The sequence below is a fragment of the Engystomops pustulosus genome, chromosome 7 (genome assembly GCF_040894005.1).
Source record: "Engystomops pustulosus chromosome 7, aEngPut4.maternal, whole genome shotgun sequence".
NCBI classification, from domain to species: Eukaryota; Metazoa; Chordata; class Amphibia; order Anura; family Leptodactylidae; genus Engystomops; species Engystomops pustulosus.
In genome coordinates this window covers 138,792,997-138,818,924 of record NC_092417.1, presented here as the reverse complement: position 1 = coordinate 138,818,924, position 25,928 = coordinate 138,792,997, and the positions used below count along the sequence as shown (strand labels likewise).

The 25,928-nt window shown below is 42.2% G+C and overlaps 27 non-coding genes across 27 annotated transcripts; all 27 read right to left on the bottom strand.

The window, feature by feature from the left end:
* Nucleotides 1–89: 89 nt before the first annotated feature.
* TRNAS-UGA (transfer RNA serine (anticodon UGA)) lies at nt 90–171 on the bottom strand. The gene has a single exon. It is a non-coding gene; the product is annotated as a tRNA-Ser (tRNA).
* Nucleotides 172–457: 286 nt separating this feature from the next.
* TRNAQ-UUG (transfer RNA glutamine (anticodon UUG)) lies at nt 458–529 on the bottom strand. The gene has a single exon. It is a non-coding gene; the product is annotated as a tRNA-Gln (tRNA).
* Nucleotides 530–1,550: 1,021 nt separating this feature from the next.
* Nucleotides 1,551–1,632, bottom strand: TRNAS-UGA (transfer RNA serine (anticodon UGA)). The gene has a single exon. It is a non-coding gene; the product is annotated as a tRNA-Ser (tRNA).
* A 286-nt stretch (nt 1,633–1,918) lies between these two features.
* TRNAQ-UUG (transfer RNA glutamine (anticodon UUG)) lies at nt 1,919–1,990 on the bottom strand. The gene has a single exon. It is a non-coding gene; the product is annotated as a tRNA-Gln (tRNA).
* Nucleotides 1,991–3,011: 1,021 nt separating this feature from the next.
* On the bottom strand, nt 3,012–3,093 carry TRNAS-UGA (transfer RNA serine (anticodon UGA)). The gene has a single exon. It is a non-coding gene; the product is annotated as a tRNA-Ser (tRNA).
* A 286-nt stretch (nt 3,094–3,379) lies between these two features.
* On the bottom strand, nt 3,380–3,451 carry TRNAQ-UUG (transfer RNA glutamine (anticodon UUG)). Its single transcript has one exon. It is a non-coding gene; the product is annotated as a tRNA-Gln (tRNA).
* Nucleotides 3,452–4,472: 1,021 nt separating this feature from the next.
* Nucleotides 4,473–4,554, bottom strand: TRNAS-UGA (transfer RNA serine (anticodon UGA)). The gene has a single exon. It is a non-coding gene; the product is annotated as a tRNA-Ser (tRNA).
* Nucleotides 4,555–4,840: 286 nt separating this feature from the next.
* Nucleotides 4,841–4,912, bottom strand: TRNAQ-UUG (transfer RNA glutamine (anticodon UUG)). The gene has a single exon. It is a non-coding gene; the product is annotated as a tRNA-Gln (tRNA).
* Nucleotides 4,913–5,932: 1,020 nt separating this feature from the next.
* Nucleotides 5,933–6,014, bottom strand: TRNAS-UGA (transfer RNA serine (anticodon UGA)). Its single transcript has one exon. It is a non-coding gene; the product is annotated as a tRNA-Ser (tRNA).
* A 286-nt stretch (nt 6,015–6,300) lies between these two features.
* Nucleotides 6,301–6,372, bottom strand: TRNAQ-UUG (transfer RNA glutamine (anticodon UUG)). Its single transcript has one exon. It is a non-coding gene; the product is annotated as a tRNA-Gln (tRNA).
* A 1,020-nt stretch (nt 6,373–7,392) lies between these two features.
* On the bottom strand, nt 7,393–7,474 carry TRNAS-UGA (transfer RNA serine (anticodon UGA)). Its single transcript has one exon. It is a non-coding gene; the product is annotated as a tRNA-Ser (tRNA).
* A 286-nt stretch (nt 7,475–7,760) lies between these two features.
* Nucleotides 7,761–7,832, bottom strand: TRNAQ-UUG (transfer RNA glutamine (anticodon UUG)). Its single transcript has one exon. It is a non-coding gene; the product is annotated as a tRNA-Gln (tRNA).
* A 1,021-nt stretch (nt 7,833–8,853) lies between these two features.
* TRNAS-UGA (transfer RNA serine (anticodon UGA)) lies at nt 8,854–8,935 on the bottom strand. The gene has a single exon. It is a non-coding gene; the product is annotated as a tRNA-Ser (tRNA).
* A 286-nt stretch (nt 8,936–9,221) lies between these two features.
* On the bottom strand, nt 9,222–9,293 carry TRNAQ-UUG (transfer RNA glutamine (anticodon UUG)). Its single transcript has one exon. It is a non-coding gene; the product is annotated as a tRNA-Gln (tRNA).
* A 1,021-nt stretch (nt 9,294–10,314) lies between these two features.
* TRNAS-UGA (transfer RNA serine (anticodon UGA)) lies at nt 10,315–10,396 on the bottom strand. The gene has a single exon. It is a non-coding gene; the product is annotated as a tRNA-Ser (tRNA).
* A 7,102-nt stretch (nt 10,397–17,498) lies between these two features.
* Nucleotides 17,499–17,580, bottom strand: TRNAS-UGA (transfer RNA serine (anticodon UGA)). Its single transcript has one exon. It is a non-coding gene; the product is annotated as a tRNA-Ser (tRNA).
* A 286-nt stretch (nt 17,581–17,866) lies between these two features.
* TRNAQ-UUG (transfer RNA glutamine (anticodon UUG)) lies at nt 17,867–17,938 on the bottom strand. Its single transcript has one exon. It is a non-coding gene; the product is annotated as a tRNA-Gln (tRNA).
* A 1,021-nt stretch (nt 17,939–18,959) lies between these two features.
* TRNAS-UGA (transfer RNA serine (anticodon UGA)) lies at nt 18,960–19,041 on the bottom strand. The gene has a single exon. It is a non-coding gene; the product is annotated as a tRNA-Ser (tRNA).
* Nucleotides 19,042–19,327: 286 nt separating this feature from the next.
* TRNAQ-UUG (transfer RNA glutamine (anticodon UUG)) lies at nt 19,328–19,399 on the bottom strand. The gene has a single exon. It is a non-coding gene; the product is annotated as a tRNA-Gln (tRNA).
* A 1,021-nt stretch (nt 19,400–20,420) lies between these two features.
* TRNAS-UGA (transfer RNA serine (anticodon UGA)) lies at nt 20,421–20,502 on the bottom strand. The gene has a single exon. It is a non-coding gene; the product is annotated as a tRNA-Ser (tRNA).
* Nucleotides 20,503–20,788: 286 nt separating this feature from the next.
* TRNAQ-UUG (transfer RNA glutamine (anticodon UUG)) lies at nt 20,789–20,860 on the bottom strand. The gene has a single exon. It is a non-coding gene; the product is annotated as a tRNA-Gln (tRNA).
* Nucleotides 20,861–21,881: 1,021 nt separating this feature from the next.
* TRNAS-UGA (transfer RNA serine (anticodon UGA)) lies at nt 21,882–21,963 on the bottom strand. Its single transcript has one exon. It is a non-coding gene; the product is annotated as a tRNA-Ser (tRNA).
* Nucleotides 21,964–22,250: 287 nt separating this feature from the next.
* On the bottom strand, nt 22,251–22,322 carry TRNAQ-UUG (transfer RNA glutamine (anticodon UUG)). Its single transcript has one exon. It is a non-coding gene; the product is annotated as a tRNA-Gln (tRNA).
* Nucleotides 22,323–23,344: 1,022 nt separating this feature from the next.
* TRNAS-UGA (transfer RNA serine (anticodon UGA)) lies at nt 23,345–23,426 on the bottom strand. The gene has a single exon. It is a non-coding gene; the product is annotated as a tRNA-Ser (tRNA).
* A 287-nt stretch (nt 23,427–23,713) lies between these two features.
* Nucleotides 23,714–23,785, bottom strand: TRNAQ-UUG (transfer RNA glutamine (anticodon UUG)). The gene has a single exon. It is a non-coding gene; the product is annotated as a tRNA-Gln (tRNA).
* Nucleotides 23,786–24,801: 1,016 nt separating this feature from the next.
* TRNAS-UGA (transfer RNA serine (anticodon UGA)) lies at nt 24,802–24,883 on the bottom strand. Its single transcript has one exon. It is a non-coding gene; the product is annotated as a tRNA-Ser (tRNA).
* Nucleotides 24,884–25,175: 292 nt separating this feature from the next.
* On the bottom strand, nt 25,176–25,247 carry TRNAQ-UUG (transfer RNA glutamine (anticodon UUG)). Its single transcript has one exon. It is a non-coding gene; the product is annotated as a tRNA-Gln (tRNA).
* Between the last annotated feature and the right edge of the window lie 681 nt (nt 25,248–25,928).

Genomic DNA, 25,928 nt, shown 5'->3' with positions numbered 1-25,928 from the left:
CATCTCTGGAAACTTGCACGCTGGACAGATGGGTTCAAAGAGAAAGATTTAGTCTAGCAATGCTATGCTCTAAGGACAGAAAACTTAGACGTAGTCGGCAGGATTTGAACCTGCGCGGGGAGACCCCAATGGATTTCAAGTCCATCGCCTTAACCACTCGGCCACGACTACTACATGCAGGAAGCCAGATGTATGGGTTTCATTCCCTCTGCTACACAGCTTAACATCCTAGATCAGGGTTGATTGTTCCCCAAGCACTCTGTTTGAATGGGAGTCTTCTGGCTGCACTAAGAAGTAAACTGATGGTTTCATTGGGAAAACCATAGACGTGCAGAAGAGTGTCCCTTTTGAACCTTTTATCAGCATGTTTGGGGTCATGAAATAAAGGTCTTGAGTTTTAACTCAATCTCTGCCCCAAAAGTCATGAAAACAAGCTTTGGCTGAAGGAATTTCTTAAAGGTTCCACCGAGATTTGAACTCGGATCGCTGGATTCAAAGTCCAGAGTGCTAACCGTTACACCATTGAACCTTACAGTCTGTGGGCACGGGGAGGCATTAGTTCCATGACAAGCCTTGGCAACGCGATGAACTTGATCAAATTGCGTATGATGTTGGAAACAGGGTGAGTACTGCTGTCCAAAACAACAGAGATCACACGATGGTAGCTTATATGGGTTTCCTGCCGGGAAGGAAAAAAATCATAGCGTCCAAATCATAGGGTTTTGCAATGTAACCGCTTTTCTAATATAATGTTATCAAAAATGTCAACATTTGACATGACTCTTCTTTAGTATGTCCATTTTTCACAGGACATGTTCATCCCAGCCCTTCTGTGTCATTGGACAATCAACTTCTAGATCTTTCAAACTGCTCCTGAGTTACCGCTCAATATTTCGCTAAACTTTTAGAATACCACCCCCAGCTTTTGGAACCTTAAACCTCTGAGATGGCAGGCAAAAGCATAGTTGCCAGAAAAGTTTATGGCCCAGTTGGAGAACAATATGAAAGTGGTGGGAGGTAACTGTCTTCTTAAATTGCAAGGGGTGAAGGGAATTGTCTTATGTGTTCACAGTAGCTTCCTGTCAAGAAAGAAGGGGAACAAAAGCCACACAAAATGATGAAATGTTTAAGGACATGAAATCAGAAAACATGTTTCAATTTCAAACAATTAACATTTGGAAAAGCTTATTTTTCACTAGGACGACCAATTTTGTAAAAATCTTGTTCTATAGGCTTTCTAAAGGTGCTGTGGTCATACGACAAGGGTTGTCTTAAAATCATCTCCGAATCTGTCTTATAATCACATTACTGTATCCTTTGCCTGGTAATGGGGTAGAAATTAAAAAAGACCCCTAAAGCTATATACAAACAGACATTTAAAGCTTATCATTCGGAAGGCGCTACACATTTTGCAAGTCAAAAGCTACTTCATAGCTTTTTGCAAAAGGGATTGTACTTTCTCATCTCTGGAAACTTGCACGCTGGACAGAGGGGTTCAAAGAGAAAGATTTAGTCTAGCAATGCTATGCTCTAAGGACAGAAAACTTAGACGTAGTCGGCAGGATTTGAACCTGCGCGGGGGGACCCCAATGGATTTCAAGTCCATCGCCTTAACCACTCGGCCACGACTACTACATGCAGGAAGCCAGATGCATGGGTTTCATTCCCTTTGCTACACAGCTTAACATCCTAGATCAGGGTTGATTGTTCCCCAAGCACTCTGTTTGAATGGGAGTCTTCTGGCTGCACTAAGAAGTAAACTGATGGTTTCATTGGGAAAACCATAGACGTGCAGAAGAGTGTCCCTTTTGAACCTTTTATCAGCATGTTTGGGGTCATGAAATAAAGGTCTTGATTTTTAACTCAATCTCTGCCTCAAAAGTCATGAAAACAATCTTTGGCTGAAGGAATTTCTTAAAGGTTCCACCGAGATTTGAACTCGGATCGCTGGATTCAAAGTCCAGAGTGCTAACCGTTACACCATGGAACCTTACAGTCTGTGGGCACGGGGAGGCATTAGTTCCATGACAAGCCTTGGCAACGCGATGACCTTGATCAAATTGCGTATGATGTTGGAAACAGGGTGAGTACTGCTGTCCAAAACAACAGAGATCACACGATGGTAGCTTATATGGGTTTCCTGCCGGGAAGGAAAAAAATCATAGCGTCCAAATCATAGGGTTTTGCAATGTAACCGCTTTTCTAATATAATGTTATCAAAAATGTCAACATTTGACATGACTCTTCTTTAGTATGTCCATTTTTCACAGGACATGTTCATCCCAGCCCTTCTGTGTCATTGGACAATCAACTTCTAGATCTTTCAAACTGCTCCTGAGTTACCTCTCAATATTTCGCTAAACTTTTAGAATACCACCCCCAGCTTTTGGAACCTTAAACCTCTGAGATGGCAGGCAAAAGCATAGTTGCCAGAAAAGTTTATGGCCCAGTTGGAGAACAATATGAAAGTGGTGGGAGGTAACTGTCTTCTTAAATTGCAAGGGGTGAAGGGAATTGTCTTATGTGTTCACAGTAGCTTCCTGTCAAGAAAGAAGGGGAACAAAAGCCACACAAAATGATGAAATGTTTAAGGACATGAAATCAGAAAACATGTTTCAATTTCAAACAATTAACATTTGGAAAAGCTTATTTTTCACTAGGACGACCAATTTTGTAAAAATCTTGTTCTATAGGCTTTCTAAAGGTGCTGTGGTCATACGACAAGGGTTGTCTTAAAATCATCTCCGAATCTGTCTTATAATCACATTACTGTATCCTTTGCCTTGTAATGGGGTAGAAATTAAAAAAGACCCCTAAAGCTATATACAGGCAGACATTTAAAGCTTATCATTCGGAAGGCGCTACACATTTTGCAAGTCAAAAGCTACTTCATAGCTTTTTGCAAAAGGGATTGTACTTTCTCATCTCTGGAAACTTGCACGCTGGACAGAGGGGTTCAAAGAGAAAGATTTAGTCTAGCAATGCTATGCTCTAAGGACAGAAAACTTAGACGCAGTCAGCAGGATTTGAACCTGCGCGGGGAGACCCCAATGGATTTCAAGTCCATCGCCTTAACCACTCGGCCACGACTACTACATGCAGGAAGCCAGATGCATGGCTTTCATTCCCTTTGCTACACAGCTTAACATCCTAGATCAGGGTTGATTGTTCCCCAAGCACTCTGTTTGAATGGGAGTCTTCTGGCTGCACTAAGAAGTAAACTGATGGTTTCATTGGGAAAACCATAGACGTGCAGAAGAGTGTCCCTTTTGAACCTTTTATCAGCATGTTTGGGGTCATGAAATAAAGGTCTTGATTTTTAACTCAATCTCTGCCCCAAAAGTCATGAAAACAATCTTTGGCTGAAAGAATTTCTTAAAGGTTCCACCGAGATTTGAACTCGGATCGCTGGATTCAAAGTCCAGAGTGCTAACCGTTACACCATGGAACCTTACAGTCTGTGGGCGCGAGGAGGCATTAGTTCCATGACAAGCCTTGGCAACGCGATGACCTTGATCAAATTGCGTATGATGTTGGAAACAGGGTGAGTACTGCTGTCCAAAACAACAGAGATCACACGATGGTAGCTTATATGGGTTTCCTGCCGGGAAGGAAAAAAATCATAGCGTCCAAATCATAGGGTTTTGCAATGTAACCGCTTTTCTAATATAATGTTATCAAAAATGTCAACAGTTGACATGACTCTTCTTTAGTATGTCCATTTTTCACAGGACATGTTCATCCCAGCCCTTCTGTGTCATTGGACAATCAACTTCTAGATCTTTCAAACTGCTCCTGAGTTACCGCTCAATATTTCGCTAAACTTTTAGAATACCACCCCCAGCTTTTGGAACCTTAAACCTCTGAGATGGCAGGCAAAAGCATAGTTGCCAGAAAAGTTTATGGCCCAGTTGGAGAACAATATGAAAGTGGTGGGAGGTAACTGTCTTCTTCAATTGCAAGGGGTGAAGGGAATTGTCTTATGTGTTCACAGTAGCTTCCTGTCAAGAAAGAAGGGGAACAAAAGCCACACAAAATGATGAAATGTTTAAGGACATGAAATCAGAAAACATGTTTCAATTTCAAACAATTAACATTTGGAAAAGCTTATTTTTCACTAGGACGACCAATTTTGTAAAAATCTTGTTCTATAGGCTTTCTAAAGGTGCTGTGGTCATACGACAAGGGTTGTCTTAAAATCATCTCCGAATCTGTCTTATAATCACATTACTGTATCCTTTGCCTGGTAATGGGGTAGAAATTAAAAAAGACCCCTAAAGCTATATACAGGCAGACATTTAAAGCTTATCATTCGGAAGGCGCTACACATTTTGCAAGTCAAAAGCTACTTCATAGCTTTTTGCAAAAGGGATTGTACTTTCTCATCTCTGGAAACTTGCACGCTGGACAGAGGGGTTCAAAGAGAAAGATTTAGTCTAGCAATGCTATGCTCTAAGGACAGAAAACTTAGACGTAGTCGGCAGGATTTGAACCTGCGTGGGGAGACCCCAATGGATTTCAAGTCCATCGCCTTAACCACTCGGCCACGACTACTACATGCAGGAAGCCAGATGCATGGGTTTCATTCCCTTTGCTACACAGCTTAACATCCTAGATCAGGGTTGATTGTTCCCCAAGCACTCTGTTTGAATGGGAGTCTTCTGGCTGCACTAAGAAGTAAACTGATGGTTTCATTGGGAAAACCATAGACGTGCAGAAGAGTGTCCCTTTTGAACCTTTTATCAGCATGTTTGGGGTCATGAAATAAAGGTCTTGATTTTTAACTCAATCTCTGCCCCAAAAGTCATGAAAACAATCTTTGGCTGAAGGAATTTCTTAAAGGTTCCACCGAGATTTGAACTCGGATCGCTGGATTCAAAGTCCAGAGTGCTAACCGTTACACCATGGAACCTTACAGTCTGTGGGCACGGGGAGGCATTAGTTCCATGACAAGCCTTGGCAACGCGATGAACTTGATCAAATTGCGTATGATGTTGGAAACAGGGTGAGTACTGCTGTCCAAAACAACAGAGATCACACGATGGTAGCTTATATGGGTTTCCTGCCGGGAAGGAAAAAAATCATAGCGTCCAAATCATAGGGTTTTGCAATGTAACCGCTTTTCTAATATAATGTTATCAAAAATGTCAACATTTGACATGACTCTTCTTTAGTATGTCCATTTTTCACAGGACATGTTCATCCCAGCCCTTCTGTGTCATTGGACAATCAACTTCTAGATCTTTCAAACTGCTCCTGAGTTACCTCTCAATATTTCGCTAAACTTTTAGAATACCACCCCCAGCTTTTGGAACCTTAAACCTCTGAGATGGCAGGCAAAAGCATAGTTGCCAGAAAAGTTTATGGCCCAGTTGGAGAACAATATGAAAGTGGTGGGAGGTAACTGTCTTCTTCAATTGCAAGGGGTGAAGGGAATTGTCTTATGTGTTCACAGTAGCTTCCTGTCAAGAAAGAAGGGGAACAAAAGCCACACAAAATGATGAAATGTTTAAGGACATGAAATCAGAAAACATGTTTCAATTTCAAACAATTAACATTTGGAAAAGCTTATTTTTCACTAGGACGACCAATTTTGTAAAAATCTTGTTCTATAGGCTTTCTAAAGGTGCTGTGGTCATACGACAAGGGTTGTCTTAAAATCATCTCCGAATCTGTCTTATAATCACATTACTGTATCCTTTGCCTGGTATGGGGTAGAAATTAAAAAAGACCCCTAAAGCTATATACAGGCAGACATTTAAAGCTTATCATTCGGAAGGCGCTACACATTTTGCAAGTCAAAAGCTACTTCATAGCTTTTTGCAAATGGGATTGTACTTTCTCATCTCTGGAAACTTGCACGCTGGATAGAGGGGTTCAAAGAGAAAGATTTAGTCTAGCAATGCTATGCTCTAAGGACAGAAAACTTAGACGTAGTCGGCAGGATTTGAACCTGCGCGGGGAGACCCCAATGGATTTCAAGTCCATCGCCTTAACCACTCGGCCACGACTACTACATGCAGGAAGCCAGATGCATGGGTTTCATTCCCTTTGCTACACAGCTTAACATCCTAGATCAGGGTTGATTGTTCCCCAAGCACTCTGTTTGAATGGGAGTCTTCTGGCTGCACTAAGAAGTAAACTGATGGTTTCATTGGGAAAACCATAGACGTGCAGAAGAGTGTCCCTTTTGAACCTTTTATCAGCATGTTTGGGGTCATGAAATAAAGGTCTTGATTTTTAACTCAATCTCTGCCCCAAAAGTCATGAAAACAATCTTTGGCTGAAGGAATTTCTTAAAGGTTCCACCGAGATTTGAACTCGGATCGCTGGATTCAAAGTCCAGAGTGCTAACCATTACACCATGGAACCTTACAGTCTGTGGGCACGGGGAGGCATTAGTTCCATGACAAGCCTTGGCAACGCGATGAACTTGATCAAATTGCGTATGATGTTGGAAACAGGGTGAGTACTGCTGTCCAAAACAACAGAGATCACACGATGGTAGCTTATATGGGTTTCCTGCCGGGAAGGAAAAAAATCATAGCGTCCAAATCATAGGGTTTTGCAATGTAACCGCTTTTCTAATATAATGTTATTAAAAATGTCAACATTTGACATGACTCTTCTTTAATATGTCCATTTTTCACAGGACATGTTCATCCCAGCCCTTCTGTGTCATTGGACAATCAACTTCTAGATCTTTCAAACTGCTCCTGAGTTACCTCTCAATATTTCGCTAAACTTTTAGAATACCACCCCCAGCTTTTGGAAATTAAACCTCTGAGAAGGCAGGCAAAAGCATAGTTGCCAGAAAAGTTTATGGCCCAGTTGGAGAACAATATGAAAGTGGTGGGAGGTAACTGTCTTCTTCAATTGCAAGGGGTGAAGGAAAATGTCTTATGTGTTCACAGTAGCTTCCTGTCAAGAAAGAAGGGGAACAAAAGCCACACAAAATGATGAAATGTTTAAGGACATGAAATCAGAAAACATGTTTCAATTTCAAACAATTAACATTTGGAAAAGCTTAATTTTTACTAGGGCGACCAATTTTGTAAAAATCTTGTTCTATAGGCTTTCTAAAGGTGCTGTGGTCATACGACAAGGGTTGTCTTAAAATCATCTCCGAATCTGTCTTATAATCACATTACTGTATCCTTTGCCTGGTAATGGGGTAGAAATTAAAAAAGACCCCTAAAGCTATATACAGGCAGACATTTAAAGCTTATCATTCGGAAGGCGCTACACATTTTGCAAGTCAAAAGCTACTTCATAGCTTTTTGCAAAAGGGATTGTACTTTCTCATCTCTGGAAACTTGCACGCTGGACAGATGGGTTCAAAGAGAAAGATTTAGTCTAGCAATGCTATGCTCTAAGGACAGAAAACTTAGACGTAGTCGGCAGGATTTGAACCTGCGCGGGGAGACCCCAATGGATTTCAAGTCCATCGCCTTAACCACTCGGCCACGACTACTACATGCAGGAAGCCAGATGTATGGGTTTCATTCCCTCTGCTACACAGCTTAACATCCTAGATCAGGGTTGATTGTTCCCCAAGCACTCTGTTTGAATGGGAGTCTTCTGGCTGCACTAAGAAGTAAACTGATGGTTTCATTGGGAAAACCATAGACGTGCAGAAGAGTGTCCCTTTTGAACCTTTTATCAGCATGTTTGGGGTCATGAAATAAAGGTCTTGAGTTTTAACTCAATCTCTGCCCCAAAAGTCATGAAAACAATCTTTGGCTGAAAGAATTTCTTAAAGGTTCCACCGAGATTTGAACTCGGATCGCTGGATTCAAAGTCCAGAGTGCTAACCGTTACACCATGGAACCTTACAGTCTGTGGGCACGGGGAGGCATTAGTTCCATGACAAGCCTTGGCAACGCGATGACCTTGATCAAATTGCGTATGATGTTGGAAACAGGGTGAGTACTGCTGTCCAAAACAACAGAGATCACACGATGGTAGCTTATATGGGTTTCCTGCCGGGAAGGAAAAAAATCATAGCGTCCAAATCATAGGGTTTTGCAATGTAACCGCTTTTCTAATATAATGTTATCAAAAATGTCAACAGTTGACATGACTCTTCTTTAGTATGTCCATTTTTCACAGGACATGTTCATCCCAGCCCTTCTGTGTCATTGGACAATCAACTTCTAGATCTTTCAAACTGCTCCTGAGTTACCGCTCAATATTTCGCTAAACTTTTAGAATACCACCCCCAGCTTTTGGAACCTTAAACCTCTGAGATGGCAGGCAAAAGCATAGTTGCCAGAAAAGTTTATGGCCCAGTTGGAGAACAATATGAAAGTGGTGGGAGGTAACTGTCTTCTTAAATTGCAAGGGGTGAAGGGAATTGTCTTATGTGTTCACAGTAGCTTCCTGTCAAGAAAGAAGGGGAACAAAAGCCACACAAAATGATGAAATGTTTAAGGACATGAAATCAGAAAACATGTTTCAATTTCAAACAATTAACATTTGGAAAAGCTTATTTTTCACTAGGACGACCAATTTTGTAAAAATCTTGTTCTATAGGCTTTCTAAAGGTGCTGTGGTCATACGACAAGGGTTGTCTTAAAATCATCTCCGAATCTGTCTTATAATCACATTACTGTATCCTTTGCCTGGTAATGGGGTAGAAATTAAAAAAGACCCCTAAAGCTATATACAGGCAGACATTTAAAGCTTATCATTCGGAAGGCGCTACACATTTTGCAAGTCAAAAGCTACTTCATAGCTTTTTGCAAAAGGGATTGTACTTTCTCATCTCTGGAAACTTGCACGCTGGACAGAGGGGTTCAAAGAGAAAGATTTAGTCTAGCAATGCTATGCTCTAAGGACAGAAAACTTAGACGTAGTCGGCAGGATTTGAACCTGCGCGGGGAGACCCCAATGGATTTCAAGTCCATCGCCTTAACCACTCGGCCACGACTACTACATGCAGGAAGCCAGATGCATGGGTTTCATTCCCTTTGCTACAGAGCTTAACATCCTAGATCAGGGTTGATTGTTCCCCAAGCACTCTGTTTGAATGGGAGTCTTCTGGCTGCACTAAGAAGTAAACTGATGGTTTCATTGGGAAAACCATAGACGTGCAGAAGAGTGTCCCTTTTGAACCTTTTATCAGCATGTTTGGGGTCATGAAATAAAGGTCTTGAGTTTTAACTCAATCTCTGCCCCAAAAGTCATGAAAACAAGCTTTGGCTGAAGGAATTTCTTAAAGGTTCCACCGAGATTTGAACTCGGATCGCTGGATTCAAAGTCCAGAGTGCTAACCGTTACACCATTGAACCTTACAGTCTGTGGGCACGGGGAGGCATTAGTTCCATGACAAGCCTTGGCAACGCGATGAACTTGATCAAATTGCGTATGATGTTGGAAACAGGGTGAGTACTGCTGTCCAAAACAACAGAGATCACACGATGGTAGCTTATATGGGTTTCCTGCCGGGAAGGAAAAAAATCATAGCGTCCAAATCATAGGGTTTTGCAATGTAACCGCTTTTCTAATATAATGTTATCAAAAATGTCAACATTTGACATGACTCTTCTTTAGTATGTCCATTTTTCACAGGACATGTTCATCCCAGCCCTTCTGTGTCATTGGACAATCAACTTCTAGATCTTTCAAACTGCTCCTGAGTTACCGCTCAATATTTCGCTAAACTTTTAGAATACCACCCCCAGCTTTTGGAACCTTAAACCTCTGAGATGGCAGGCAAAAGCATAGTTGCCAGAAAAGTTTATGGCCCAGTTGGAGAACAGTATGAAAGTGGTGGGAGGTAACTGTCTTCTTAAATTGCAAGGGGTGAAGGGAATTGTCTTATGTGTTCACAGTAGCTTCCTGTCAAGAAAGAAGTGGAACAAAAGCCACACAAAATGATGAAATGTTTAAGGACATGAAATCAGAAAACATGTTTCAATTTCAAACAATTAACATTTGGAAAAGCTTATTTTTCACTAGGACGACCAATTTTGTAAAAATCTTGTTCTATAGGCTTTCTAAAGGTGCTGTGGTCATACGACAAGGGTTGTCTTAAAATCATCTCCGAATCTGTCTTATAATCACATTACTGTATCCTTTGCCTGGTAATGGGGTAGAAATTAAAAAAGACCCCTAAAGCTATATACAGGCAGACATTTAAAGCTTATCATTCGGAAGGCGCTACACATTTTGCAAGTCAAAAGCTACTTCATAGCTTTTTGCAAAAGGGATTGTACTTTCTCATCTCTGGAAACTTGCACGCTGGACAGAGGGGTTCAAAGAGAAAGATTTAGTCTAGCAATGCTATGCTCTAAGGACAGAAAACTTAGACGTAGTCAGCAGGATTTGAACCTGCGCGGGGAGACCCCAATGGATTTCAAGTCCATCGCCTTAACCACTCGGCCACGACTACTACATGCAGGAAGCCAGATGCATGGGTTTCATTCCCTTTGCTACACAGCTTAACATCCTAGATCAGGGTTGATTGTTCCCCAAGCACTCTGTTTGAATGGGAGTCTTCTGGCTGCACTAAGAAGTAAACTGATGGTTTCATTGGGAAAACCATAGACGTGCAGAAGAGTGTCCCTTTTGAACCTTTTATCAGCATGTTTGGGGTCATGAAATAAAGGTCTTGATTTTTAACTCAATCTCTGCCCCAAAAGTCATGAAAACAATCTTTGGCTGAAAGAATTTCTTAAAGGTTCCACCAAGATTTGAACTCCGGGGGCGTGGCCTGACCGTTCATGTGAGCAGACGTGCGCACCGAAGCTCCTGCAACGAATCCGGCAATTATCCTGCCTTCATCTCCGCTGACGCTCAGCAATCACTTCTGCCGGACTGATAAGCCACCGGAGCCGCAGAGGAACGGTCACCATGACTCGGGGAAACAGAGCGGCAAAAGAAAAAGACGGGGGAAGAAGCGGCCTAGTCACGCCGCAAAAGAAAAATGGCGCCGCGAACTCAGTTAGAGTCCAGGAAGTGGCGGCCCGTCTTGAAAAGTACGCCAGGTCAGTCGCAGGCCCGAGGGCGGCAGAGAGTGAGGTGCCTGACCCTCGGATCACCCCAGATGGCAGTAATACAGGCCCGGACATAGATCCTCCGGTGATTGGGGAGGAACAACAGGCTATGGAGCAAGATACTCCTGCGACAAGTGTGCAACCATATATCCCCAGAGGGCCTCTTACATGTAACCAGGATATGGCTTTACAAGGCCTACAACATTCTCCTGATGAACCCACCTTAAAAGACTTATTCTCAGCTATATCTCATTGTGGCTCAGCCTTGCTTACCATGAATTCCAACTTCGGTAGCCTAACTGAGGACATCTCAATAATCCGCCATGATATCCGCAAAGTGAATGACAGAGTGCATGCTGTGGAGGATCGGGTTAACGAGATTGAGGAGCAGGTGGCACCAGTGAAGCGGGATATCCAGAGAATGAGTAATAATGTCTCCATGCTTATGGATAAGACGGAGGATATTGAGAATAGATTGAGGCGAAACAATCTCCGCTTGGTGGGGGTGCCAGAAAAGGCAGAAGGAAACCGACCTGCGGAATTCTTTGAATCCTGGATAAAGGAAAAGTTTGCTAACGGTGTATTGTCTCATCTATTTGCTATTGAACGGGCACACAGGGTGCCATCAAGACCACCCATTCCGGGGGCACCCCCGCGTCCAATTCTGATAAAAATCCTACATTTTCGAGACCGGGATAACATATTGCGGAAGGCAAGAGAACATGAAGAGCTTACTGTAGAAGGGAAAAAGATTTCAATCTTTCCGGATTTCTCTGCAGGGGTGCAGAAGCGACGAGCCCAATTTGTGGATGTTAAAAAGCGATTGCGTAATCTACAAGTGCCATATGCGATGATCTTTCCGGCCCGTCTGAGAGTGGTGGCTCTGGGAGAGGTACACATGTTTGAAAACCCGCAGGCGGCGGCTCAGTGGCTCGACACTACTGAAAGAAGAATCCGGGCCCACAGTGCGGCAGATGGCTGATCAGCGGCGGTATGAGGGACGGTATTTGTTCTCCATTTGTTTACTTCTTTACAAGTTGCAGGAAGCGAGGAACATTTTGGTTAAACTTTTCCCCCTTTATCTCTTGCATTGTTAGATTAATGTGAAGGGTCAGGGGCAGTGATTGATGTATGCCCTTACTTCTCATCAGGGAAGTGTGTTTCTCATAATAGTTATGGCTATTAATGTTTGTAGTTGGGGTCTGTGTGGGAGGGGGGGAGGGCCAGTCCGGTGTCATTTACTAGGGGATGATATACAGCCAAAGGGAGTGACGGACAACATTTATCTCAATTTATTTTTACATATAGACCATGGATGATAAAGTGAATGTCGTAGCATGGAACATTAGGGGCTTGGGGGATGCAAATAAAAGATATGCAGTACTAGCAGAAGTCAAGAGTCATAGTCCAGCAATAATTGGACTCCTTGAGACGCACTTTACAGTGGAAAACACGCATCTTATTAATAGGGCGTGGATAGCCCAATCGTTCCATTCAACATATTCCACTCATGCAAGAGGGGTCAGTGTGTTGATCCCCAAATCTGTCCCCTTTGAATGCTTTGATTCCCTTGTAGATAATGAGGGCAGATTTGTGTGTCTATACTGTTCAATATTTAGAGTACATCTAATACTGGCTTTTGTATATATACCCCCCCCATATACCTGTGAAGCTCTGAAAAAAATTATTAACTTTATATCGGGTTTGCCTCAGGTACCTACACTAGCTGTAGGAGACTACAATAATTGTCTAAATCCAATCCTGGATAGATTCCGAGCAGTGGGAGATGGTTACCTTTCGAGACCAACTAGCCTTGCCAAATTGATGGAGGAAGTGGGGTGGTCTGATATATGGCGGGCAAGGAATCCACGCGCACTGCAGTTTTCATGCTACTCCAGCTCCTTTGGTACTCTTTCTCGTATTGATCTTCCATTGGGTACTCCGGACGTACTTGCTCTGGTGGGCAGGGTGGAATATCTACCAAGATCCATATCGGACCACTCACCCCTACTGGTGGGCCTCAATTTAGGCGCCACTAATAGATCCCGGCGGAGCTTCTGGAAGCTAAATCCGTTCTGGATTCAGTTGGTGGACAGTGGGGGAGGACTGGCTATTCCCATGGAGGAGTTCTACGATATGAATATGGGTACTGCACCACAGTCATTTATATGGGAGGCCCTGAAAGGACATATTAGAGAGCTGTATAAAACACATATTAATAGGCACAAGGCTAGGGGAAGAGAACTTACAGTGGCACTGAGAAACAGAGTAGTAACTTCTGAAAAGGATTATATAGCTGCCCCCACTGAACAGAACAATAAAAATTGGAAGGAGGCCCAAAAACTGTTAGAAGAGCATATGACACAGGTGGCTGATAATAAACGTTTCTTCGTGATACAAAAATATTTTGAACAAGGAGAAAGTGCGGGACATCTTCTGGCAACAATAGTGAAAAGTCAGGATGGATCTCCCTTCATTACAGAACTAAATGGGGCTGATGGTACTACATATAATGATAATGTAAGTATCAGTAGAGTGATGCTGGAATTCTATAGTGATTTGTATAAGTCTAGGCTGCCCCCAGAGGGCAAGAACATGGGCCTCTTACTAGACAGGGTGACTATGCCACGATTAACGGCGGAACTAAGGGACACTTTGGATCAACCCCTGTTGCTTGAAGAGTTGGAAGAAGCACTGGCCACCTTTCCCAATGAAAAAGCTCCGGGGATAGATGGCCTGCCGGGGGAGGTATTTAAGAAATATAAAGATCTTCTCTTGCCTAAACTATTTGAGACCCTGATGGATGCAAGGGAAAAGGGTGAATTACCTGGTTCTATGAGGGAAGCCATCATTGTCCTTATACCTAAGACGGGTAAAGATCCCAAGCTCCCTGAGTCGTATAGGCCAATTTCCCTATTGTCGGTTGATGTTAAGATTTTAGCAAAAGTATTGGCCAACCGACTTACTAAAGTCATTTCCGGTTTAATTGACGCAGATCAGTCTGGCTTTATGCCGAATAGGTCAACTGCAATTAATATAAGACGACTATACCTGAATTTGCAGGCCCAAATGGCCAGGAAAGGGGGTGGCGCAGTTCTCTCACTCGACGCTGCCAAAGCTTTTGACAGCGTCGAGTGGGAATACTTATGGGCTGTGCTTGAACATATGGGGTTTGGTCCTGAGTATATAAAGTGGGTTAGACTGCTGTATTCTAATCCCAAAGCGAGACTAAGAATAAATGGGGGAATAACAGAGAGTTTTAGCTTAGGAAGGGGGACCAGACAGGGGTGCCCCCTCTCACCCCTATTGTTTGCAATAGCGGTGGAACCACTGGCGAGTCTGGTGCGTTCCTCTCCACATGTAGTGGGATTCCCAGGAGCAGCAAGGGAAGAGCGCATATCTCTATATGCGGATGATCTCCTATTATATGTTGGGAGCTTGGAGAGATCTATTGAACCCCTAATGGACTTGATACAAGACTTTGGAACATACTCTGGATTCCAGATAAACTGGAGCAAATCCGCTATTCTACCACTTGTGGAAGTAACCCCTGAGATCCAAAGAGCAGCAGCTCAATTACAAGTGGTCAGTTCTTTCAAGTATTTAGGAGTGCAAATAACGAGCAGGCCCATGGATTACTTGACTAATAATCTAGACCCAATTCTTGCCCGGATTAAAAGTAAAACTAATACCTGGTGTAAATTGCCCATGTCCCCTATAGGGAGAGGAAATCTAGTAAAAATGATTTTTATGCCCCAAGTCCTTTATATTATTCACAACACCCCGATATGGATACCGCGAAGGTACTTTCAGACTATACTATCGCTGTTTAGAGCCTTGGTATGGAAAAAGAAAACTGCGCGCATAAGATATGAATATCTCCAAAGAGCAAAGGGTGCGGGGGGACTAGCCCTACCAAATCCCTGGATTTATTTTATAAGCTCTCAGCTACAACATTTTAAAGGATGGGGGAAACAAGAGAATTGCGGAATGGCAGGGCAACTAATCTGCCAGTGGTCAAACTATTCCACCCCCGCAATGGCATTGGAAGCAGGCTTTCAAAAACTACATAATGCAACGCTCCCCACTCTGCAATTGATGAACAAAGTGTGGAAGATCTTTAAGGAATTCACTCAGATTGATGGTCTGACAAAACATAGCCCCTTGTGGCGCAATCCTAACCTGCCGGAAACCTTTCGGTTAGAGGGCTTTTCTCCGTGGGAAAGGCAGGGCATAGTCTTACTGTCACAAATACTGGCTGAGGGAAGACTTAAGTCCTTTGAACAGATAGTGGAGAGTTGTGGTATCTCCAATAGACACTTTTATCAATATCTGCAATTGCGTCATGCATTACATACGCAGTTTGGAGATGGCGAAATACCGATCCAATCCAATATGTTGTTAACATATATCTTGGAAAGGGAAGACACAGCTGGAATGATTTCCTTTGTTTATTCCTGGTTATTGGATAAATATTTGGGACAGTTCCCCTATGGGTCTCGTGCTAAATGGGAGTCAGATGTAGGGCCAATAGGTGATGAAGAATGGGAAAGTGCGCTAGAAGTAGTGCCTCTACTGTCTCCCAGTGAGGGGCAACGTATGTCGCAACTGTTTATGATTTATAGAGTATACAGGACTCCGGCTATACTACATAAATATGGGATAAGATCTGACTCTAATTGCCCAAGGTGTCAACACCCAGGCGCTCACCTAATGCATATGCTGTGGGAGTGTGGAGAACTAGAGGACTATTGGAAAGGGGTGTTAAGCCTGCTGCAACAGGTATTTCAGATTCAATTAGACGCAGTTCCTAAACTGTGCCTGCTAGGTATACCGACAGACCAAATGGTGGACAATTCTGCATCATTAGGGATTCAGAGGGCATTATATCAGGCACGTAAAGAAATAATGTTTCACTGGATTAGAAGTACTCCGCCCACCTTAAGGGAATATAAAAACAGAATGAATAATATTATACGTCTGGAGTATGGAGTGTACTTAAAACGAAAAGCGGTAAAAAAATTTGAGAAAATATGGGGTCGATGGCTAGACCAACCAGGCCTTCCATCTGGAGCATTAGTGTCCATTAGACAGGGATTACCATATCTGCTAGCCAGTGCAGGCGCTAGAAACCCATAAATCACAAATGTGGGGTAAAGAACGTAATGTATATTAATAATACATCTAGACTTAGGATGACTCAATATTGGCTGTAAGGAAGTACAGGTAGGACACCGAACTGGGGAAGGGGAGTTAGCTGGCTGCGACCGGCTGGGAGGGGGGGATTGGGGAATGTGTTATTTGATGTCTGTCTCACCAGTTGGTCTATAGACTAATTGGTATGTAATGTGTAAATGTATTGTATGTAAAAAAGTTACAAAATCTTTAATAAAAATACGTTGATTTAAAAAAAAAAAGATTTGAACTCGGATCGCTGGATTCAAAGTCCAGAGTGCTAACCGTTACACCATGGAACCTTACAGTCTGTGGGCACGGGGAGGCATTAGTTCCATGACAAGCCTTGGCAACGCGATGACCTTGATCAAATTGCGTATGATGTTGGAAACAGGGTGAGTACTGCTGTCCAAAACAACAGAGATCACACGATGGTAGCTTATATGGGTTTCCTGCCGGGAAGGAAAAAAATCATAGCGTCCAAATCATAGGGTTTTGCAATGTAACCGCTTTTCTAATATAATGTTATCAAAAATGTCAACATTTGACATGACTCTTCTTTAGTATGTCCATTTTTCACAGGACATGTTCATCCCAGCCCTTCTGTGTCATTGGACAATCAACTTCTAGATCTTTCAAACTGCTCCTGAGTTACCTCTCAATATTTCGCTAAACTTTTAGAATACCACCCCCAGCTTTTGGAACCTTAAACCTCTGAGATGGCAGGCAAAAGCATAGTTGCCAGAAAAGTTTATGGCCCAGTTGGAGAACAATATGAAAGTGGTGGGAGGTAACTGTCTTCTTAAATTGCAAGGGGTGAAGGGAATTGTCTTATGTGTTCACAGTAGCTTCCTGTCAAGAAAGAAGGGGAACAAAAGCCACACAAAATGATGAAATGTTTAAGGACATGAAATCAGAAAACATGTTTCAATTTCAAACAATTAACATTTGGAAAAGCTTATTTTTCACTAGGACGACCAATTTTGTAAAAATCTTGTTCTATAGGCTTTCTAAAGGTGCTGTGGTCATACGACAAGGGTTGTCTTAAAATCATCTCCGAATCTGTCTTATAATCACATTACTGTATCCTTTGCCTGGTAATGGGGTAGAAATTAAAAAAGACCCCTAAAGCTATATACAGGCAGACATTTAAAGCTTATCATTCGGAAGGCGCTACACATTTTGCAAGTCAAAAGCTACTTCATAGCTTTTTGCAAAAGGGATTGTACTTTCTCATCTCTGGAAACTTGCACGCTGGACAGAGGGGTTCAAAGAGAAAGATTTAGTCTAGCAATGCTATGCTCTAAGGACAGAAAACTTAGACGTAGTCAGCAGGATTTGAACCTGCGCGGGGAGACCCCAATGGATTTCAAGTCCATCGCCTTAACCACTCGGCCACGACTACTACATGCAGGAAGCCAGATGCATGGGTTTCATTCCCTTTGCTACACAGCTTAACATCCTAGATCAGGGTTGATTGTTCCCCAAGCACTCTGTTTGAATGGGAGTCTTCTGGCTGCACTAAGAAGTAAACTGATGGTTTCATTGGGAAAACCATAGACGTGCAGAAGAGTGTCCCTTTTGAACCTTTTATCAGCATGTTTGGGGTCATGAAATAAAGGTCTTGATTTTTAACTCAATCTCTGCCCCAAAAGTCATGAAAACAATCTTTGGCTGAAAGAATTTCTTAAAGGTTCCACCGAGATTTGAACTCAGATCGCTGGATTCAAAGTCCAGAGTGCTAACCGTTACACCATGGAACCTTACAGTCTGTGGGCACGGGGAGGCATTAGTTCCATGACAAGCCTTGGCAACGCGATGACCTTGATCAAATTGCGTATGATGTTGGAAACAGGGTGAGTACTGCTGTCCAAAACAACAGAGATCACACGATGGTAGCTTATATGGGTTTCCTGCCGGGAAGGAAAAAAATCATAGCGTCCAAATCATAGGGTTTTGCAATGTAACCGCTTTTCTAATATAATGTTATCAAAAATGTCAACAGTTGACATGACTCTTCTTTAGTATGTCCATTTTTCACAGGACATGTTCATCCCAGCCCTTCTGTGTCATTGGACAATCAACTTCTAGATCTTTCAAACTGCTCCTGAGTTACCGCTCAATATTTCGCTAAACTTTTAGAATACCACCCCCAGCTTTTGGAACCTTAAACCTCTGAGATGGCAGGCAAAAGCATAGTTGCCAGAAAAGTTTATGGCCCAGTTGGAGAACAATATGAAAGTGGTGGGAGGTAACTGTCTTCTTAAATTGCAAGGGGTGAAGGGAATTGTCTTATGTGTTCACAGTAGCTTCCTGTCAAGAAAGAAGGGGAACAAAAGCCACACAAAATGATGAAATGTTTAAGGACATGAAATCAGAAAACATGTTTCAATTTCAAACAATTAACATTTGGAAAAGCTTATTTTTCACTAGGACGACCAATTTTGTAAAAATCTTGTTCTATAGGCTTTCTAAAGGTGCTGTGGTCATACGACAAGGGTTGTCTTAAAATCATCTCCGAATCTGTCTTATAATCACATTACTGTATCCTTTGCCTGGTAATGGGGTAGAAATTAAAAAAGACCCCTAAAGCTATATACAGGCAGACATTTAAAGCTTATCATTCGGAAGGCGCTACACATTTTGCAAGTCAAAAGCTACTTCATAGCTTTTTGCAAAAGGGATTGTACTTTCTCATCTCTGGAAACTTGCACGCTGGACAGAGGGGTTCAAAGAGAAAGATTTAGTCTAGCAATGCTATGCTCTAAGGACAGAAAACTTAGACGTAGTCGGCAGGATTTGAACCTGCGCGGGGAGACCCCAATGGATTTCAAGTCCATCGCCTTAACCACTCGGCCACGACTACTACATGCAGGAAGCCAGATGCATGGGTTTCATTCCCTTTGCTACAGAGCTTAACATCCTAGATCAGGGTTGATTGTTCCCCAAGCACTCTGTTTGAATGGGAGTCTTCTGGCTGCACTAAGAAGTAAACTGATGGTTTCATTGGGAAAACCATAGACGTGCAGAAGAGTGTCCCTTTTGAACCTTTTATCAGCATGTTTGGGGTCATGAAATAAAGGTCTTGAGTTTTAACTCAATCTCTGCCCCAAAAGTCATGAAAACAAGCTTTGGCTGAAGGAATTTCTTAAAGGTTCCACCGAGATTTGAACTCGGATCGCTGGATTCAAAGTCCAGAGTGCTAACCGTTACACCATTGAACCTTACAGTCTGTGGGCACGGGGAGGCATTAGTTCCATGACAAGCCTTGGCAACGCGATGAACTTGATCAAATTGCGTATGATGTTGGAAACAGGGTGAGTACTGCTGTCCAAAACAACAGAGATCACACGATGGTAGCTTATATGGGTTTCCTGCCGGGAAGGAAAAAAATCATAGCGTCCAAATCATAGGGTTTTGCAATGTAACCGCTTTTCTAATATAATGTTATCAAAAATGTCAACATTTGACATGACTCTTCTTTAGTATGTCCATTTTTCACAGGACATGTTCATCCCAGCCCTTCTGTGTCATTGGACAATCAACTTCTAGATCTTTCAAACTGCTCCTGAGTTACCGCTCAATATTTCGCTAAACTTTTAGAATACCACCCCCAGCTTTTGGAACCTTAAACCTCTGAGATGGCAGGCAAAAGCATAGTTGCCAGAAAAGTTTATGGCCCAGTTGGAGAACAGTATGAAAGTGGTGGGAGGTAACTGTCTTCTTAAATTGCAAGGGGTGAAGGGAATTGTCTTATGTGTTCACAGTAGCTTCCTGTCAAGAAAGAAGTGGAACAAAAGCCACACAAAATGATGAAATGTTTAAGGACATGAAATCAGAAAACATGTTTCAATTTCAAACAATTAACATTTGGAAAAGCTTATTTTTCACTAGGACGACCAATTTTGTAAAAATCTTGTTCTATAGGCTTTCTAAAGGTGCTGTGGTCATACGACAAGGGTTGTCTTAAAATCATCTCCGAATCTGTCTTATAATCACATTACTGTATCCTTTGCCTGGTAATGGGGTAGAAATTAAAAAAGACCCCTAAAGCTATATACAGGCAGACATTTAAAGCTTATCATTCGGAAGGCGCTACACATTTTGCAAGTCAAAAGCTACTTCATAGCTTTTTGCAAAAGGGATTGTACTTTCTCATCTCTGGAAACTTGCACACTGGACAGAGGGGTTCAAAGAGAAAGATTTAGTCTAGCAATGCTATGCTCTAAGGACAGAAAACTTAGACGTAGTCGGCAGGATTTGAACCTGCGCGGGGAGACCCCAATGGATTTCAAGTCCATCGCCTTAACCACTCGGCCACGACTACTACATGCAGGAAGCCAGATGCATGGGTTTCATTCCCTTTGCTACACAGCTTAACATCCTAGATCAGGGTTGATTGTTCCCCAAGCACTCTGTTTGAATGGGAGTCTTCTGGCTGCACTAAGAAGTAAACTGATGGTTTCATTGGGAAAACCATAGACGTGCAGAAGAGTGTCCCTTTTGAACCTTTTATCAGCATGTTTGGGGTCATGAAATAAAGGTCTTGATTTTTAACTCAATCTCTGCCCCAAAAGTCATGAAAACAATCTTTGGCTGAAGGAATTTCTTAAAGGTTCCACCGAGATTTGAACTCGGATCGCTGGATTCAAAGTCCAGAGGGCTAACCGTTACACCATGGAACCTTACAGTCTGTGGGCACGGGGAGGCATTAGTTCCATAACAAGCCTTGGCAACGCGATGACCTTGATCAAATTGCGTATGATGTTGGAAACAGGGTGAGTACTGCTGTCCAAAACAACAGAGATCACACGATGGTAGCTTATATGGGTTTCCTGCCGGGAAGGAAAAAAATCATAGCGTCCAAATCATAGGGTTTTGCAATGTAACCGCTTTTCTAATATAATGTTATCAAAAATGTCAACATTTGACATGACTCTTCTTTAGTATGTCCATTTTTCACAGGACATGTTCATCCCAGCCCTTCTGTGTCATTGGACAATCAACTTCTAGATCTTTCAAACTGCTCCTGAGTTACCTCTCAATATTTCGCTAAACTTTTAGAATACCACCCCCAGCTTTTGGAACCTTAAACCTCTGAGATGGCAGGCAAAAGCATAGTTGCCAGAAAAGTTTATGGCCCAGTTGGAGAACAATATGAGAGTGGTGGGAGGTAACTGTCTTCTTAAATTGCAAGAAGTGAAGGGAATTGTCTTATGTGTTCACAGTAGCTTCCTGTCAAGAAAGAAGGGGAACAAAAGCCACACAAAATGATGAAATGTTTAAGGACATGAAATCAGAAAACATGTTTCAATTTCAAACAATTAACATTTGGAAAAGCTTATTTTTCACTAGGACGACCAATTTTGTAAAAATCTTGTTCTATAGGCTTTCTAAAGGTGCTGTGGTCATACGACAAGGGTTGTCTTAAAATCATCTCCGAATCTGTCTTATAATCACATTACTGTATCCTTTGCCTGGTAATGGGGTAGAAATTAAAAAAGACCCCTAAAGCTATATACAGGCAGACATTTAAAGCTTATCATTCGGAAGGCGCTACACATTTTGCAAGTCAAAAGCTACTTAATAGCTTTTTGCAAAAGGGATTGTACTTTCTCATCTCTGGAAACTTGCACACTGGACAGAGGGGTTCAAAGAGAAAGATTTTGTCTAGCAATGCTATGCTCTAAGGACAGAAAACTTAGACGTAGTCGGCAGGATTTGAACCTGCGCGGGGAGACCCCAATGGATTTCAAGTCCATCGCCTTAACCACTCGGCCACGACTACTACATGCAGGAAGCCAGATGCATGGGTTTCATTCCCTTTGCTACACAGCTTAACATCCTAGATCAGGGTTGATTGTTCCCCAAGCACTCTGTTTGAATGGGAGTCTTCTGGCTGCACTAAGAAGTAAACTGATAGTTTCATTGGGAAAACCATAGACGTGCAGAAGAGTGTCCCTTTTGAACCTTTTATCAGCATGTTTGGGGTCATGAAATAAAGGTCTTGATTTTTTAACTCAATCTCTGCCCCAAAAGTCATGAAAACAATCTTTGGCTGAAGGAATTTCTTAAAGGTTCCACCAAGATTTGAACTCGGATCGCTGGATTCAAAGTCCAGAGTGCTAACCGTTACACCATGGAACCTTACAGTCTGTGGGCACGGGGAGGCATTAGTTCCATGACAAGCCTTGGCAACCCGATGACCTTGATCAAATTGCGTATGATGTTGGAAACAGGGTGAGTACTGCTGTCCAAAACAACAGAGATCACACAATGGTAGCTTGTGTGATTTTCCTACCGGGAAGGAAAAAAATCATAGCGTCCAAATCATAGGGTTTTGCAATGTAACCGCTTTTCTAATATAATGTTATCAAAAATGTCAACATTTGACATGACTCTTCTTTAGTATGTCCATTTTTCACAGGACATGTTCATCCCAGCCCTTCTGTGTCATTGGACAATCAACTTCTAGATCTTTCAAACTGCTCCTGAGTTACCTCTCAATATTTCGCTAAACTTTTAGAATACCACCCCCAGCTTTTGGAACCTTAAACCTCTGAGATGGCAGGCAAAAGCATAGTTGCCAGAAAAGTTTATGGCCCAGTTGGAGAACAATATGAAAGTGGTGGGAGGTAACTGTCTTCTTAAATTGCAAGGGGTGAAGGGAATTGTCTTATGTGTTCACAGTAGCTTCCTGTCAAGAAAGAAGGGGAACAAAAGCCACACAAAATGATGAAATGTTTAAGGACATGAAATCAGAAAACATGTTTCAATTTCAAACAATTAACATTTGGAAAAGCTTATTTTTCACTAGGACGACCAATTTTGTAAAAATCTTGTTCTATAGGCTTTCTAAAGGTGCTGTGGTCATACGACAAGGGTTGTCTTAAAATCATCTCCGAATCTGTCTTATAATCACATTACTGTATCCTTTGCCTGGTAATGGGGTAGAAAATAAAAAAAGACCCCTAAAGCTATATACAGGCAGACCTTTAAAGCTTATCATTCGGAAGGCGCTACACATTTTGCAAGTCAAAAGCTACTTCATAGCTTTTTGCAAAAGGGATTGTACTTTCTCATCTCTGGAAACTTGCACGCTGGACAGAGGGGTTCAAAGAGAAAGATTTAGTCTAGCAATGCTATGCTCTAAGGACAGAAAACTTAGACGTAGTCGGCAGGATTTGAACCTGCGCGGGGAGACCCCAATGGATTTCAAGTCCATCGCCTTAACCACTCAGCCACGACTACTACATGCAGGAAGCCAGATGCATGGGTTTCATTCCCTTTGCTACACAGCTTAACATCCTAGATCAGGGTTGATTGTTCCCCAAGCACTCTGTTTGAATGGGAGTCTTCTGGCTGCACTAAGAAGTAAACTGATGGATTCATTAGGAAAACCATAGACGTGCAGAAGAGTGTCCCTTTTGAACCTTTTATCAGCATGTTTGGGGTCATGAAATAAAGGTCTTGATTTTTTAACTCAATCTCTGCCCCAAAAGTCATGAAAACAATCTTTGGCTGAAGGAATTTCTTAAAGGTTCCACCGAGATTTGAACTCGGATCGCTGGATTCAAAGTCCAGAGTGCTAACCGTTACACCATGGAACCTTACAGTCTGTGGGCACGGGGAGGCATTAGTTCCATGACAAGCCTTGGCAACGCGATGACCTTGATCAAATTGCGTATGATGTTGGAAACAGGGTGAGTACTGCTGTCCAAAACAACAGAGATCACACGATGGTAGCTTATATGGGTTTCCTGCCGGGAAGGAAAAAAATCATAGCGTCCAAATCATAGGGTTTTGCAATGTAACCGCTTTTCTAATATAATGTTATCAAAAATGTCAACATTTGACATGACTCTTCTTTAGTATGTCCATTTTTCACAGGACATGTTCATCCCAGCCCTTCTGTGTCATTGGACAATCAACTTCTAGATCTTTCAAACTGCTCCTGAGTTACCTCTCAATATTTCGCTAAACTTTTAGAATACCACCCCCAGCTTTTGGAACCTTAAACCTCTGAGATGGCAGGCAAAAGCATAGTTGCCAGAAAAGTTTATGGCCCAGTTGGAGAACAATATGAAAGTGGTGGGAGGTAACTGTCTTCTTAAATTGCAAGGGGTGAAGGGAATTGTCTTATGTGTTCACAGTAGCTTCCTGTCAAGAAAGAAGGGGAACAAAAGCCACACAAAATGATGAAATGTTTAAGGACATGAAATCAGAAAACATGTTTCAATTTCAAACAATTAACATTTGGAAAAGCTTATTTTTCACTAGGACGACCAATTTTGTAAAAATCTTGTTCTATAGGCTTTCTAAAGGTGCTGTGGTCATACGACAAGGGTTGTCTTAAAATCATCTCCGAATCTGTCTTATAATCACATTACTGTATCCTTTGCCTGGTAATGGGGTAGAAATTAAAAAAGACCCCTAAAGCTATATACAGGCAGACATTTAAAGCTTATCATTCGGAAGGCGCTACACATTTTGCAAGTCAAAAGCTACTTCATAGCTTTTTGCAAAAGGGATTGTACTTTCTCATCTCTGGAAACTTGCACACTGGACAGAGGGGTTCAAAGAGAAAGATTTAGTCTAGCAATGCTATAAGGACAGAAAACTTAGACGTAGTCGGCAGGATTTGAACCTGCGCGGGGAGACCCCAATGGATTTCAAGTCCATCGCCTTAACCACTCGGCCACGACTACTACATGCAGGAAGCCAGATGCATGGGTTTCATTCCCTTTGCTACACAGCTTAACGTCCTAGATCAGGGTTGATTGTTCCCCAAGCACTCTGTTTGAATGGGAGTCTTCTGGCTGCACTAAGAAGTAAACTGATAGTTTCATTGGGAAAACCATAGACGTGCAGAAGAGTAGAGTGTCCCTTTTGAACCTTTTATCAGCATGTTTGGGGTCATGAAATAAAGGTCTTGATTTTTTAACTCAATCTCTGCCCCAAAAGTCATGAAAACAATCTTTGGCTGAAGGAATTTCTTAAAGGTTCCACCGAGATTTGAACTCGGATCGCTGGATTCAAAGTCCAGAGTGCTAACCGTTACACCATGGAACCTTACAGTCTGTGGGCACGGGGAGGCATTAGTTCCATGACAAGCCTTGGCAACCCGATGACCTTGATCAAATTGCGTATGATGTTGGAAACAGGGTGAGTACTGCTGTCCAAAACAACAGAGATCACACAATGGTAGCTTGTGTGATTTTCCTACCGGGAAGGAAAAAAATCATAGCGTCCAAATCATAGGGTTTTGCAATGTAACCGCTTTTCTAATATAATGTTATCAAAAATGTCAACATTTGACATGACTCTTCTTTAGTATGTCCATTTTTCACAGGACATGTTCATCCCAGCCCTTCTGTGTCATTGGACAATCAACTTCTAGATCTTTCAAACTGCTCCTGAGTTACCTCTCAATATTTCGCTAAACTTTTAGAATACCACCCCCAGCTTTTGGAACCTTAAACCTCTGAGATGGCAGGCAAAAGCATAGTTGCCAGAAAAGTTTATGGCCCAGTTGGAGAACAATATGAAAGTGGTGGGAGGTAACTGTCTTCTTAAATTGCAAGGGGTGAAGGGAATTGTCTTATGTGTTCACAGTAGCTTCCTGTCAAGAAAGAAGGGGAACAAAAGCCACACAAAATGATGAAATGTTTAAGGACATGAAATCAGAAAACATGTTTCAATTTCAAACAATTAACATTTGGAAAAGCTTATTTTTCACTAGGACGACCAATT